The sequence below is a fragment of the Mustela putorius genome, unplaced genomic scaffold (genome assembly GCF_011764305.1).
Source record: "Mustela putorius furo isolate JIRA1106 unplaced genomic scaffold, ASM1176430v1.1 tig00000228_pilon_pilon_pilon, whole genome shotgun sequence".
Classification (NCBI taxonomy): domain Eukaryota; kingdom Metazoa; phylum Chordata; class Mammalia; order Carnivora; family Mustelidae; genus Mustela; species Mustela putorius.
In genome coordinates this window covers 28,072,069-28,087,035 of record NW_025421322.1, presented here as the reverse complement: position 1 = coordinate 28,087,035, position 14,967 = coordinate 28,072,069, and positions in this window count along the sequence as shown.

Sequence of the window (14,967 nt, the reverse complement as noted above, 5' to 3'; positions counted from 1 at the left end):
CAAAAATCAATGTACAGAAACCTGTTGTATTCCTATACACTAATAATGAAGCAGCAGAAGTGAAATTAGGAAAACAATCCCATTTATAATTGCACCAGAAACAATAGAATATCTAAGAATGAACCTAAACAGAGGCAAAAAACCTGTACTCTGAAAACAATAAAACACTGATGAAAGAAATTCAAGATGATGCAAAGAAATGCAAAGATGTTCCATATTCATGGATTCGAAGAATATTTATTGTTAAAATGTCCATACTACCCAAAGCAATCTACAGGTTTAATGCAATCCCTATCAAAATGCCAACAGCATTTTTCACAGAACTAGAACAAATAAGCCTAAAATTTGCATGGAACCACAAAAGAACTCAAACAGCCAAAGCAATTTTGATAAAGAAAAAACAAAACTGGAGGTATCACAATTCCAGAAATAAACCCACAATAATATGGTCAATTAATCTTTGACAAAGGAGAAATGAATATACAATGGGAAAAAGACTGTGTCTTCAACAAATGGTGTTGGGAAAACTGGACAGCCACATGCAAAGGAATGAAACTGGACCACCTTCTTTAAACATACACAAAACTAAACTCAAAATGGATAAGAGACCTTCATGTGGGACCTGAAGCCATAAAAGTCCTTGAAGGGAGTACAGGCAGTAATCTCTCTGACATTAACTATAACAGCATTTTTCTAGATATATCTCCAGAGGCAAGGGAAATAAAAGCAAAAATAAACTATTGGGACTACATCAAAGTAAAAAGTTTCTGCCCAGCAAAAGAAACAATCAACAAAACTAAAAGACAACCCAGTGAAAAGGAAAATATATTTTCAAATGACATATGTGATAAAGGGTTAGTATCCAAAATATATAAGGGACTGATAAAACTCAGTACCCCCAAAACAAACAGTCCAATTAAAAAATGGGCAGAAAACATGACCAGACATTTCTCCAAAGAGGACAAACAGATAGCCAAAAGACACAAGAAAATGCTCGACATCACTCATCATTGGGGAAATGCAAATCAAAACTATAATGAGATATCACCTCACATCTGTCAGCATGACTAAAATCAATAACATAAGAAACAACAAATGTTGGCAAGGATGTGGAGAAAAAGGAAACTTTTTGCATTGTTGGTGGAATGCAAATTAGTGCAACCACTGTGGGAAACTGTATCGAGGCTCCTCAAAAAATTAAAAACAGAACTACCCTACAATTTAGGAATTCTCACAACTTCTTATATGTTTGAAAAATACAGAAAACACTAATTCAAAGAGGTACATGCACTCCTATGTTGATCGAAGCATTATTTACAATAGCCAAACTATGGAAACAGGCCAAGTGTCCATGGATAAATGAATGGATGAAGAAGATGTGGTATAACTATACTATGGAATATAATTCAACCATAAAAAAGAATGCAATCTTGCATTTTGCAATGACATGGACGGAGATAGAGACTATAAAGTAAGTGAATTAAGCCAGTCAGAGAAAGACAAATACCATATGATGTCACTCGTACGTAGAATTTAAGAAAGAGCACAGATGAGCAAAGGCTAAAAAAAAAAAAGAGATGGTTACCAGAGGACAGGTGTCCTGGAGGGGATGGTTACCAGGAGGGAGATGATGGGAAATAGGTGATGGGATTAAAGAGTACATTTATGATGAAAAAAAGAATATAAAACAGAATCAAAGAGTTTAAAAAAATTGTGTTGTGTGCATATATTTAAAGAAATTTATAACAGCAACAATGGGAAGTTAATACAAATATTTACCAACACAACTTTTAGTACCAGGGTTTTTTTTGCTTTTTTTTTTCTGTTTGTTTTTTGTTTTTAAGATTTTATTTATTTGTTTGACAGAGAGAGGTCACAAGTAGGCAGAGGAAGGCAAAGAGAGAGGAGGAAGCAGGCCTCTCACAGAGCAGAGAGCCGGATGCGGGGTTCCATCCCAGGACCCTGAGACCATGACCCGAGCCGAAGGCAGAGGATTAACCCACTGAGCCACCCAGGTGCCCCAGTACCAGGTTTTAAAGAAAAAAAAATGTTCTTTAATACTTCTCCAATTAATTAGAACACTGAATTTAACAGAAACGAAGGAATACTTATCCATGTCAAGTCCATGTGTTCAACAGTCTGCTTTTTCTAGAAAAATGGTTCTCAAATGTTAACAGGTGCCAGAATCACCCAGAGGACTTGTTAAAACAAAGATTGTTAGACTCATCTCCAGAGTTTCTGATTTAGTAGGTCTGGAATGGGGGAAGAAGACATCACCTTTTAAACAACTCCCCTGGTGATTCTGGTGTTACTGGTCCAAGGACCACATTTTGGGAACCAATGATCCAAAAGAAGGCTGGAAGAGAGAAGTGAAATTCATCTTAGGAAGTCAAATCTGTGTTAGAAATGTCATATATTACTACTCAGATGCTTTGGTCACAAAATGTCTCCTTAAACCTTACTCAGGGTTCTAAGAAACAGAGCCCTGTTTTAGAGAGGGTTATCTTATTATCAATTTTAGGAAATTTGATTGTATCAGATTATAAGAATAAATGAGTAACAGGAGACACTGCCTTTGGTAGAGATAGCAGATTTATAATGAAAAGAGAGGAAAACAGGCTGGCTGAGAGTAAGAAGGCAAAGTCAGAAACTAGGACAAGCAGACATATGGAGTTAAAATATTTAAATGCCTACTTCCATTTAATGAAGGGGCAAATTAATCATTCATACTTTATGAGCTTGAGCATTTTGACATCCGGTGCAGAAGCCACTGGCCACATGTGGCTATTAAGCATCTGAAATGTGGCTGATCCGAATTGAGATGTGCTATACATGTGAAATATACATGGGACTTTGAAGATTATGAAAAAGAATGAAAAATACATCATGAACAGTTTTTAAATATTTAATATAATTGAAATAACTTCAGGATATATTAGGTTAAGATACATTATTAAAATTAATTGCAGCTGTTTCCATTTGTTTTTGTTTTTTTTTTAAACATGGCTTCTGAGAAATTTAAAATCACCTAAACTGCTCCTGTTGGATTTCCGTGGGAAAGCCCTGCTCCAGAATGTGTCATTGTATCCCACATTTGCCTTATATTCATCCTGTTCTGTGTAATAATAGCAGGATGGGGGGCTGGGGGATCAAGACTGTGGAGTTCCTTGAGGGCAGAATGACTTATTTGCTGGGTGTTCTTCAGAGCCAGAACCTTTCCCAGTGCATGGCCTGAGGGAGATGTTTATTTTATATTTGTTGAAAGAATGAAAGAATAAGTGAATGGATGAAAGAGTATAATGTTTGTATTCTGCAGAAGAAGGAGCAAAGTGTTTCAGAAATATTTCCAGCAAAAGTGGATAGGATTTTAGAAACTGTAGTCTTTAAAGGTGAGCATAGCTTGTTTTCTGAAAAATACATGAAGGAGAGGTGCCTCGTTCTAACAATTGAGGGAGGATGATGTGTGACTGTCTTAGATTTAAAATGCCTCTTTCCCTCCAAACAACACATAAATATTTAAGCACAATTGTACTGTAACTTAGTAGCTCTTGAATCATTTATTGAATGTACTTGGATTTGACATACTTATCATACTTGAAATAAGAAGTGGTAAGATATGAAGTAAAAAGTCATGGAATTAAAACTCTGAAGGTTTGATGTGGTCAAATCTGTTATTTATTAGGCAGAGACATCCCCAAATTAGGCATTTTTTTTTTAAAGATTTTATTTATTTATTTGACAGACAGAGATCACAAGTAGGCAGAGAGGCAGGCAGAGAGAGAGAAAGGAGGAAGCAGGCTCCCTGCTGAGCAGAGAGCCCGATGCGGGACTCGATCCCAGGACCTTGAGATCATGACCTGAGCCGAAGGCAGCAGCTTAACCCACTGAGCCACCCAGGCGCCCCCAAATTAGGCATCTTGCCTTGTACAAATGGATCTTAGGTGCATTGTTCCCCAAGGCACTACTGTAATTTTAGGCTTAAAGGGTTTTTTTGTTTGTTTTTGTTTTTTGTTTTCTGGTTTTTCCCCTCTATGCACAGAAGCACAAAATGGTCTTGTCCAAGTGCAAACTGAAAGCAAGAAGCAAGGTGGGTAGAGGGAGGGGAGAAGCTGTTCTTTGTTCTGTTCCTGTGAAGATTCTGGGTGCTTCAGCCCGCGTTAGTTATTCAGTGCTATTTCTGAGTGAGTCCTTCCTTTATACATCACAGTTAGCACTGGAAAACAACCAGGTGATAGCAAGAGTGCATGTGAAATAGTTTTAACTTAGCACTACATATGTATACAAAAATGAAATATGAGGGAAGTCAACAGATTTCTTTCACTGAACTTCCAGTGAAAAATATTTCAAATTTAATGTAAAAAATACATGTTTTCGTGTCTGTGGCAGCTTTTTTCAATATGGTTGCACCATCCATGTGAAGTCATGTAAATTTAAATTGGAATTAGTTAAAATGAAATAAAATTTAAAATTCAATTATTTGGTCCTAGGAGCTGTATTTCAAGTGTTCATGGGCTACCTGTGGCTAATGGTTACTGCACTGAGCGATGAACACATTGGCGTCACTCTTGAGAGTTCCGTTGGATAGTGATTCCTTAGATGATTTATTCTCTTATTTAAGCTTGGTTTCCTTATCTGAGAAAAGAGAAGAATGATGACTTAGTCTTTAGTTACAACACAAGATTTCTGACAGAGTCAAATGTTCATAAAAATGCTATGCAAGTGCTACCAAAAGTGAATGATTGCCAGTATCTGCGTCAGAAGAGGGAGGTTAGAGGTAAGAACTGGTTATACTAGACAAATGACTGGATATCCACTGTGTCTAGAACCCACTTTTCTTCTGTGCACCTGCTATATTTTGGCTTAATATAAGTACCTGGCTGGACTTGACATCTCTTTTGCCCACCTGATATCCTCTTGGTCTACCTTTTCTATTCTACCCACTGCTGCAGAACCAGCTACCATGCAGGCCAAATCTAACAGCATCTGGCCTCAGCTGCATTCTCTAACTCTTGTGTTCTCCCTGGTGTTTCTATGACATGGCCAATGTGAGGTACCTAAAGGAACCTGCTCAGACATTCTAAGTATATGCAGCCTTGAGAATAGGAGGGGTAGCAACTCCTGGGACAACCTTTGATCAACAGGCAATAGGAGCAGGTAGATAAATATACCTCTCATTTGACTCTTAGGCAGCCATTATGTGGTGTATTTTATAAGGTTCCTCATATGATCCTAGGGGGATAAGCCCCAGTTGTCCATGTGGTGATCTCCTGGACAGTGCACCTGGCCAAGCTTTTCTCCATTCCCTATTTCATCCTTCACAATCCCTCTTCTGTTCCTTGGGATCACTTATTCAAAATAAACTCCCTGCAAGACCTTGTCCAGGGTGCACTTCTTTGGGGGGCACCTAGGTTAGGATGAGTCTTTTGGATGATTTTCCTTTTCATCCACAAATTTTCTGGAGGTCATTTGAGATTTGGAATTTTTGAACAAGTTGCTTTAATATCATCCATGACCTTGAGCCCAAAGACAAAATTAGTCATGTCAATTAGCCTACCAATTCTTACTACATCTGTAGAGAGAAAATTTATAGAGATTGGAGAAGGCAGAGATATGCAAGAGTCTCCATGAGGACCCAAAACCCCTAATGTAAAATAAACAACAGTATGTTTTCAGTGAAGTGATTAATGTGTGCCCAGAACTGTGCCTGGTAATAAGAATTAATAGTAACAGAGATTTTTTTTTTACCCCAAAGTAGCTTATAAACAATATTAAAACTTAAGCTTTGATGTCAGAAGAGCTGAGATGGTTTTTCCTTAGCTCAAAACCACATTTGTTTCTTTAATATTGCTTTGTACCTACTTAGTCAGACAGTAGACTGTAAGCTCAGTGAGGGTAAGAACCATGTCCTTTTACATATGCCTTTTGCCTTGGCACCCAGGAAGGGGCCTGACAAATAGTACTCAGCAAATATTTTTTTGGCTTAATGAATGACTAATAAATAGTATTTATTGACATTTTTACTTTGTGTTAGGCCAAGGGCTGGCAAACTATGGTCAGTGAGCCAAATCCATCCAGGATCTGTTTTTATGAATCAGGTTTTATTGGAACATGGCCATGCCTATCCATTTCCATGTTGCCTGAGGCTGTTATCAAGGGATGCTGGTAGAGTTGAGTAGTCCCAGCAAAGCCCAGAAGGCCCACATATCCAAACATATTTACTCTCTAGCATTTTACAGAAAAAGTTGCCAACCCCTGTGTTAGGCCATAGGGTGCTAAAAGGCTGCATTTTCTGTGTGTGCCATGGCATGGAAAAGGTTGGGAAGGTACTTGATAACTTCTACTGAGTAGGAGACAGTGTTCCAGAATATTGCATACCAAGGTATGGAAAGAACTGTCTGTACCTAGAACTTTAAAGTATGGAGCAAGGAGAGCTAAGAAGCCTTTTCTTTTCAGCAGGCCCTAAACCATGGACCTAGACATATGTCTACTGCTCCTCTTAGTGTAGGGTCTTCATAGCCTTAGCTGTGGGTAGGAGAAATTGTTCTTTGTTTCCTCCCTAAAACCCCTGCTTAGAGTATCTGAGTTCTAGGATAATAAGATAATCATAGCTATGAACTTGTGGAGAGAGGGTGAAATCCATTTGTCTATTTTGTGTTGTATCTGTACTAAATCTTCAGGTCCCAGTACAGCATTTGTACATGATAGACCTGTGGAAATTATGGAATTCTCACAATATTATACACGAGGACTATTTCAGTCAGACAAATAGTCTTGTTTGTTGTAGGTATAGAAGCTATGGTGACTGTCACACAGCTAGCACATAGTGGAGGTGGACTCAAGCTCAGGTTCTCCTGACCCACACTTGGGATTCCCTGCCCTCTGCCTGTCTCTAGCTGTGCTCTTGATTTAGTTTTCTCATTAGTATGGGGCTGACTTTCCTCAGAGCCAAGAACTAACTGGATGATTGCTAAACTCACTTCCTAGCCTTGGAAGGTACTAAAACAATACAAGCTATTATTTGTAGTCAGGAATTGAAAAGACTAGTTTGGTTTAGCTGAGGTGGGAAAATGTTTTTAAAAGTAAGGGAAAAGTGAAGGAATTTCATAGTGGCTAAGCACTGTAATCAAGTGAGTTTTATTTTAGAGAACTTCAGGCTTCCATGCCACAACTAGGTCAGAAATCACTAGAGTAAGACTCAAAGGTCAAATTGACCAGAAAATTAAACAAACAAACAACAACAACAACAAAAAAAACAAATGAACTAAATGGAAGACACAAAGGCCCCTTTGCTTTCAAACTACTACCCTCTATTAGGAGCTGGAAAGGGCTTATCGCAATTGCTTCATCCCATGACAGCAATTTGCAAGGGTTCTCCTTGGTTTTCCCAGTGCAGTAAATCTTATCTTTCAATAACCCAATGCTGGTTTCTTTTTCTTTCTTTCTTTCTTTCTTTCTTTCTTTCTTTCTTTCTTTCTTTCTTTCTTTCTTTCTTTCTTTATTATTTTTTCTTTTAATTCTAAGAATCTGTTTCTCCCTCTGTTCATTTTGAAGTTCAAAGGCATGCTTTTTCAAATCTTCTCCATTCAGGTCACCTTATCTCTGACCTGCAATCTCATCAGTTTTATTGTCAAAGCCTAGCTATGGCTTCAGAGCACATGGATTATTTTTATTTTTATGTCCTGACTTGCCTGGGGCCACACGAGTCATTCAGAAAAAGGTGGCCCTGGGACATGCAGGCCATACTCGCCCCTTAATTCCCATAATTAATTGTTTTTTAATCAGTGGCAATGACTCTGGCAAATGGACCTGCCAAATATTTGCTTACTCCCCTTATGAGCCATTCAGTTTCGGCCACTAAACCCACACACTTAGTTGCAGATGAAGAATGATGAGCTGGCTTGGGGATACTGAGCCAAGTCCTGATTGCTGAGCTTTAGAGTGCTTCATGAATTATGAGGGCTTTTCTGATAAAAATCTTAATCAAATTTTGAAAGTGTTTAAACAAACTTTTTTGTCTTTTTTTTTTCAATGAATATTAACTTACTTTAAGTGCTAGGGCATAAAGACAAGGCAGACAGATTATTCTTCTGCCTTCATGGGCATTCTAGTGCAGAGAGAAAGAAAATATACAAAAACTAAGTACCATGCAATAAGCAATAAGCAATAAGTGATACACGCTATGAAGGGGATACAGTAGGAGGATGGGATTGAGACTGGGGTAAGATGTCAAAGTTGGGGGTCAAGCAAGGTGTCAATGAAGGGGTGACATCTGACCAGTTACGTGAGTGATAAGAAAGAGCCAGGCATGTGAGGAACTGGTTGACTGTGGGGTGAAGGGGTCCAGGAAGATGTGAGATAGTAAATATGCAAACGTCAAGGTGGAAAGGAGCGTGGTGTGTTTGGAGAATACAATGGAGCCCAGTGTGGTTAGAGTTAGATAAACATGGAGGATAATAGTTCACGATGAAGTAAGAGATATAGGTAGGGCCAAACAATGCTGCCCCTTGTCTTCCCTTGTAAGGAATATAGGTACCAGCTCTGTTCTGTAAACCATGATGGGTGCCAGACACTAGGGCTATACACACCAATAAGACACATTTGTGGACCAGATCACTTGCCCTGAGGGTCTTGCCTCCTTGCATCTAAAAAGCTCTTCCTCCACTTAGGATTTCTATCACTCTCAGATGCTCCCAGACCTCTAGGACTCTCACCTTTCATCCTTTCCTTCTTAGACACAATCAGAAGTCAAGGCTCACAGCTAATACTTTATCAATGGACACGCCTCTAGGCTTCTCAAATCTGACTCTATCCCTACCTCTTCCTGCTCTCTGAAACACCCATGGTTTCCTGGAATTCACAGTGAGCCATGAATATATCCCCTATGCTCCAAACTTTCTTTCTGAAAGGTCCTATCGCCTCCTTGAACTAAGCAAAGTCTTTTGACCCCTGGCGAAGCAGCTTCCTCTGAAAGGCTTCCAATGGTGGCAGTTTTCATGTTCATACCCCATAACTTAGGGCCTGAAGGTGATGTGATTATTCCTTTTACACATGGTGTGTTTTCCTACTTCAAAAATCCCAGCTGCTTTGAAGCATATCAAAAGTATCCTAAAGTACCGGGCTGAAGAGTACAGAGGTACAGAAATACAGAGGAAGTGCATCCAAAGTGTTAGCCTTAATTATATATTTTATCATTTTACTTTTGTTTTTTAGATCAGAAGAGGAAATCTGTGGTTAGAGACATAGACTTTGGAATCAGATTGCCTGGGTAGGATCCAAGCACTGTCCATTTTTTATTTGTGAGACTCGGAGCACGTGAGTTAATGTCCTTGGGACTTGGTTTCTTATCTTTAAAATGGGGATAAAGTAGTTGGAGAATACTCTGAAAATGATGTTTGGCACAGTATAAGTGACATAATAATGTCTGCTATTTTTTATTGTTATTAATTCATTGATGACTTGAATATGTGGCTTACCTATTCCTCTCCTCCTTTCTACTTTATAACATCCTTAGCAAATTCAGCATCCTTGAAGTTGGGTCATCTATGACTGTGCTCATTCAGACTTTGGCAGGCTTAGCCCCAACTATTTATTCCTCTGCCCCACCTCAGCCACCTACTCACATGCTCATGTTCTAGTCTTTGTTATCTCCAGCAATTGCATCTCTCCCGAATACATCCCACTTGCTTATTATTATTCTTCTCTTGCTAGCTTATTTTCTCCAGCATTTGCCCTCCAGAGACTAACATCATTGACCTTAACTCCATTTACCTTTCCACAACTTTGGTCTTTCTGGTACATGGAAGGACTTCATTATGGATTGGCAGAATGTGATAAGTCCTAATTCAAGCAAGTCTCCCCCCGCCCTCCTGCTCCCCCAGCAGAGGAATAGGGGTTCATGAAAAGTTGCATTTATTGACAATCCCCCAATCTGGTAAGTCGTGGTAGCTTTTGTTGACTATGTAATCATTATACAAATCAAGTGTATATTAGTAATGCAGGAGACAGACACCAAACTTACCCTGGGTGAGTAGAGGGAGAGTTTTATAAAGTGACTCCATGCAAAGCTTTGGAGAAATGAACAGGAAAAAATGCAGTATCTCAAGGGTTGACAACAACAATAAGCTGACAAGACCTTTGTGTCTGAAGAGCAAGGGGAAGGAGAAATTACCTGCATCCAGAAAGAAGATTTCAATAGAGAAGTCTGCTTCAGTAAAGGAATAGAGCCAATGGAGCAGAGAGAAGTGGGTGTGTGGGGTGCAGGCTGGGAATCAGTAGCCTGAGCATACTTCCTCTGTCCCTGACCTCTTGCATCTCACAACCAGAAGCCAGATGGTGAAGAGTTTGCATCCTTATTGGCCAGGTTAGCGCGTTGAAAAATGTGTGGAGAGTAGATCTCAAAAGGAAGACAGAAAGTATCTAACATATGAATTAAACCCTCATTTTTATAAGATGCATGCTTTAGAAAGCTAGTTGGTGCCAAAACTCCCACCTGGTGTCTTTATGACTTCTGCAGGCACCGAGAGCTCCGGGATGTCATATTTGTCAGCCTGTGACGTGGCATGGTACAGCACATGGTGGATTGAGAATGCCCTAGTGTCCTTTTCCCTTGGAGGTTGTTCCTGGGAAATGTTACAGGCCCTGTTTATCATATTTCTGAGAGGTGAAATTGTTTTCATTTTTCTTTTTAGGTAGTTTTGAATACTTTATATGTTTCTTCCTGCCCACCTTTCTTTGTCACTGCCCCAATCCAGGTCTCTATAAAAGAACTTCTTGGAAATTCAAGATTGTAAGGGTTGGGTAGGTAATGAAGACAAGTTGTTGAGACATAATACATGAACTACAATGCTCATTAAAATTAATGTCAACTAAGAGAATTAAAATTGTCATTGACTCTTGTGCTTGGTCCATAAATGAGTGAATTAAGATCTAGTCAGAATCAACACTTTAAATGTATCCAACTTTATTTTCTGTACCTGTAGACTGAGTGAACCCTATGTTAGCAACTGAATATTATATTTCTCATTCATTCCTCCTTTTGTTCATTCATTCCATGACTATATTTTGATTATCTATTTGTACCAGCTCTCTGCTATATTGAAGCAGGGTAGGGAACAGTGATAAACCATAAAGGATGAGAGACATGGTCTCTGTCTTCTGAGAGTTTACCACTAAAGCTGGGCAAATACTAGATTCTGGATTACCAGTTCGCCTGACAATACCCAGCTAATACTGGGACTTATCTCCTGAAAAATGTTAACAGCAATAATAGCTAATATTTAGGGACTATTATCTCTATGCCAGAAACTCTGGTTGCTATTTTTCATTTTCTTTAAAAAATTTAAACAATGCATGTATAGAATTTAAAAATTCATATAGTATTATAAAGTTTATTATAAAACTCACAGGCCACTATTTTTAGAATGATCTGACCAGTTTTTCTACTCTTTATCTCATTTTCTTATACCATGTTCATATTATAATTGCTTGGTTTTACATTTTTGGATATGTGTCTTTGTCTTCCTATTTGGAAGATAAGGAATTAGGTCTCTTCCATACCACAATCCTAAACACTTCTCCTCTCCCTGGTTCTGTATATCAATATTCAGTGTTTAGATTTGTATATATGATATATTCCTCATTGCTGAGCCACATAGTGTGTTTTATAATGTTTTCACTTTCTTTTTTCCATTTTGGTATGTGTTTCGGGAGATAAAAAAATTGCCCTACTTTTTTCATTTATTCCATGTAACTGTCACAAATGCATCTACAAACTCTTTTCCAGGTGGCAAAACTCTGCATATTATTGTCAGTAATCTGTCGTTTTTTTTTTTTGTTGTTTTGTTTTGTTTTGTTTTTTTCTCCCTTGAAAGCATCCTCCTGTAGTCCTTTTTTTCTTATTTCTGTCTCATTTTGTTGCTCTCCACACTGGGTGCACCACAGTGACCTTGGAGCTTGTCTTTAGCAACATCTTGGAATTACCTCCTTTTTTTCTGCTAAGTTTGATCTCCTGTTTCCTGGATCTTTTCCCTGTCTGATTCCCTTACTTTGACGGAGTATGGGTTCCAACAGCTTTCTGAGGAAAGCTGTTTGGTAGGCAATATTTTGGGACCTTGAATGACTAAAAATATCTTTATCTCCTCATACACTTGACTGATAATTTAGAGGGTTGTGGTATTCTAGGTTGAAGCCATATTTGCCTGGGTGTTTGAGGGTTTTATTATCCATCGACTTGCAGTCTTGAATGTTTTCTTAAGCCCAATTTCATTCTAATTATTTATCCTTTTTAGATTATTGTTTTATTCCTCTGTTGCAAGTAACTGGACTTTTTCTGTTGTAATATTCTTAGAAGAATTGTCTCACCCTGTTCTTGCACCAGTTCTAGAAAACAGGTACTGTGCTTGCCACCTTTTTAAAGATGAAGAAAGGAGACACAAGGATGTTAGACACATCACTAATACACCTGGAAAGCAGGTGGGAGTGCTGAGATTTAAGCCTGAGTCAGTTCTGCTTACATCACCTGTACTCTTCATCATGATGCAAGAAGACATTCCATAAAGTTCAGGCTTAACGCCAAGTTTTGTCCAAGGCCATCTGTATATGCCCATTCTCTTTGGGTCCAAATCTACTGCTGAGGCAGTGGTTAAAGCTCATTCAATGCCTGGCTCACCCCATTCCCTTCTCCCCACCACCTTGCTGTCTCAGTATGTATTGGAGCCCTATGTGTGACCATGATATTCCTGGAAACTGACTCCACTCACAATCTGTATTACCCATCTTTTAGCAACTTCTCTTTTCAAACATCTGATATTTGAAAATGCAGGAGTCTTACATAATTTTCCTCGAGTTATATTTCTGTTCCATATTTCTGCCACTTTCTGTAAGGGAACCTTATTTATATTCCAGTGATTTGTTGTCTTTTCCTTGGCTATAGATCATACTTTTTCTTAATTTGACATACATTCAAAGTACCTGAGATAAATTTTTTAAAATTCTTCTTCATTTTACTCCTGGCAAATACCCTCTCCTAAGGTCTCCATTGTGCATCTTGAATTAAGAAGGATTCATATTTAAGTGTATATGTAAGGGAAGAGTGTCACCATCAGGAAGTGTAAAGAGCAGGGAACCTGAAGTCAGTGGGCTTTCATTTTACTCCTGGATCTACTAGCTACTTGTTGTTGACCTTGGGTAATTTTTCCAACCATTCTCCATCTTTGTTTCCTCATCTCAACAGTGGGTTAATTGCTCGTATCCTCCCTGCTGTTACTGGATGTCACAAGGACAAATGAAAAAAAAAATGTGAGAAAATATTCTGAAATTCTACAGTAGTCTTTGTCAGTCTGTCATTCATTTATAATCATCAAACCTTGAGACATACCTATATTATTGTGCATTATTACTTAATATCTAGCATTTTTTCTTTAAGAAAACTTACTTTAAAAATATAAATTAATTTATCTATAAAGGGGAATTAATGGAAGGGAAATAAAGACAGGGAAATCTGGGAAGAACCTCAGCTCAGAAAGTGAGAGTTGTTCAATGTGTATGCTAGGGAAGAGCAGACAAGTGTGAGTCTCAGGCTTGGGCATGAGTTTTCCAGGGTGTTGGGTCAAAAAATAGGCAGATAGAATGAGTAAAAAAGAGGAAGACCTGAGGCATTGGGTTTATCTCCTGAAAGAGAAACCTAACCTGAAAGGGAGGATTGAGGTAGGGAGAAGGAGAGACCTGTGGTGTCAGTGACTTAAAATGAATGGTAAGAGGAGGTACTGGTAGGGTAATGGCTCTATTGGTAGGGAGAGGCTGGGACTGAGAAAGAAGAGTGGGGAGTTAGAGAAAGGTTTGGTTTAAAGAGGTCATATAAGGATCAGGGTTGAGGGACTGGGGGTACTTGAGGAAACATAAGGTTGGTTGGGGACACAAGATTATTGAGAAAGTTAAGGGAAAGGATGCTGATGAAAGGTGGTGAGGGATGTTGAATAGGACTTGAGGGATGGGAGTTGCCAGAGTGACACTGCAGCAGGTAAGCAAGGGGACCCATCTGGAAGTGGGCAGATCACTGAGGTGATAGAATATGTGTCTTCATTACATTAAGTTTCACAGACTCTCTTCTTGGGATGGGACTCTAAGAATAGGGATTCCCATGAGCAAGTGGTAAGAATAGTCAATGTATCATGTATCACATACATGTCTTGCTTTAAATTGTTTTTATATTGTATACTGCCGTATGTGTATACCATACTCTGGAAAACACTGCTTTAATATATTCTGCGAATAGATGGAATTATTTATAGTTAGCTCTTTGAGTACACTTTATTGTCTTTATGATTCTCTTCCATTCTTCCCTGGCAAATACATGCCAGGGTCTAGAAACTCAAAAGAATCTCATGGACATAGTTATCCCTGTATTTCTATAGTGACTGGGGAGCAGGTGGAAGATAGATCTTGGTAAAATTTTAAACTTGTTGAAGTTCAAACTCAGAACCCCTTTTAACTTCTGGTAAATGTGAACCCTTCCTCCTTGTTGATTTTCTTTTGGGTTTTTCCTCAAAAAAACTAAAAGTTCTTGTTCTCACAACTTTGGCTTATATAGGAAGGGGTCTGAAAAAAAAAAATACAATGGAAACAGTTACATCATAAACTATTTCAAGACCTGCCCTAAAATGGGGAATCTGGGAAATAGCTCAATGTTCCATCTTACTGGGTCTCTATACTGGAAAGCTGAGGACAAAAATTAACTGTCCTAAACATTATCTTAAAGTTTGGGTTTCATGCCTGCAGCTCTGCCTAAGCACAGAAAGACAGCAACAGATCTAAGCCTGACTTGTACATCTTTAGCTAGAGTGGGATCATTTACAAGGACCTTGGTTATGGATGTTTTTGAGAAGATGTATCAACAGGGGGAAACAATGAGGAAATGGTTTAAGGAGAAAACATATCAGCTTTTGTAACACTTCCTGTTTTCCTCTTTCT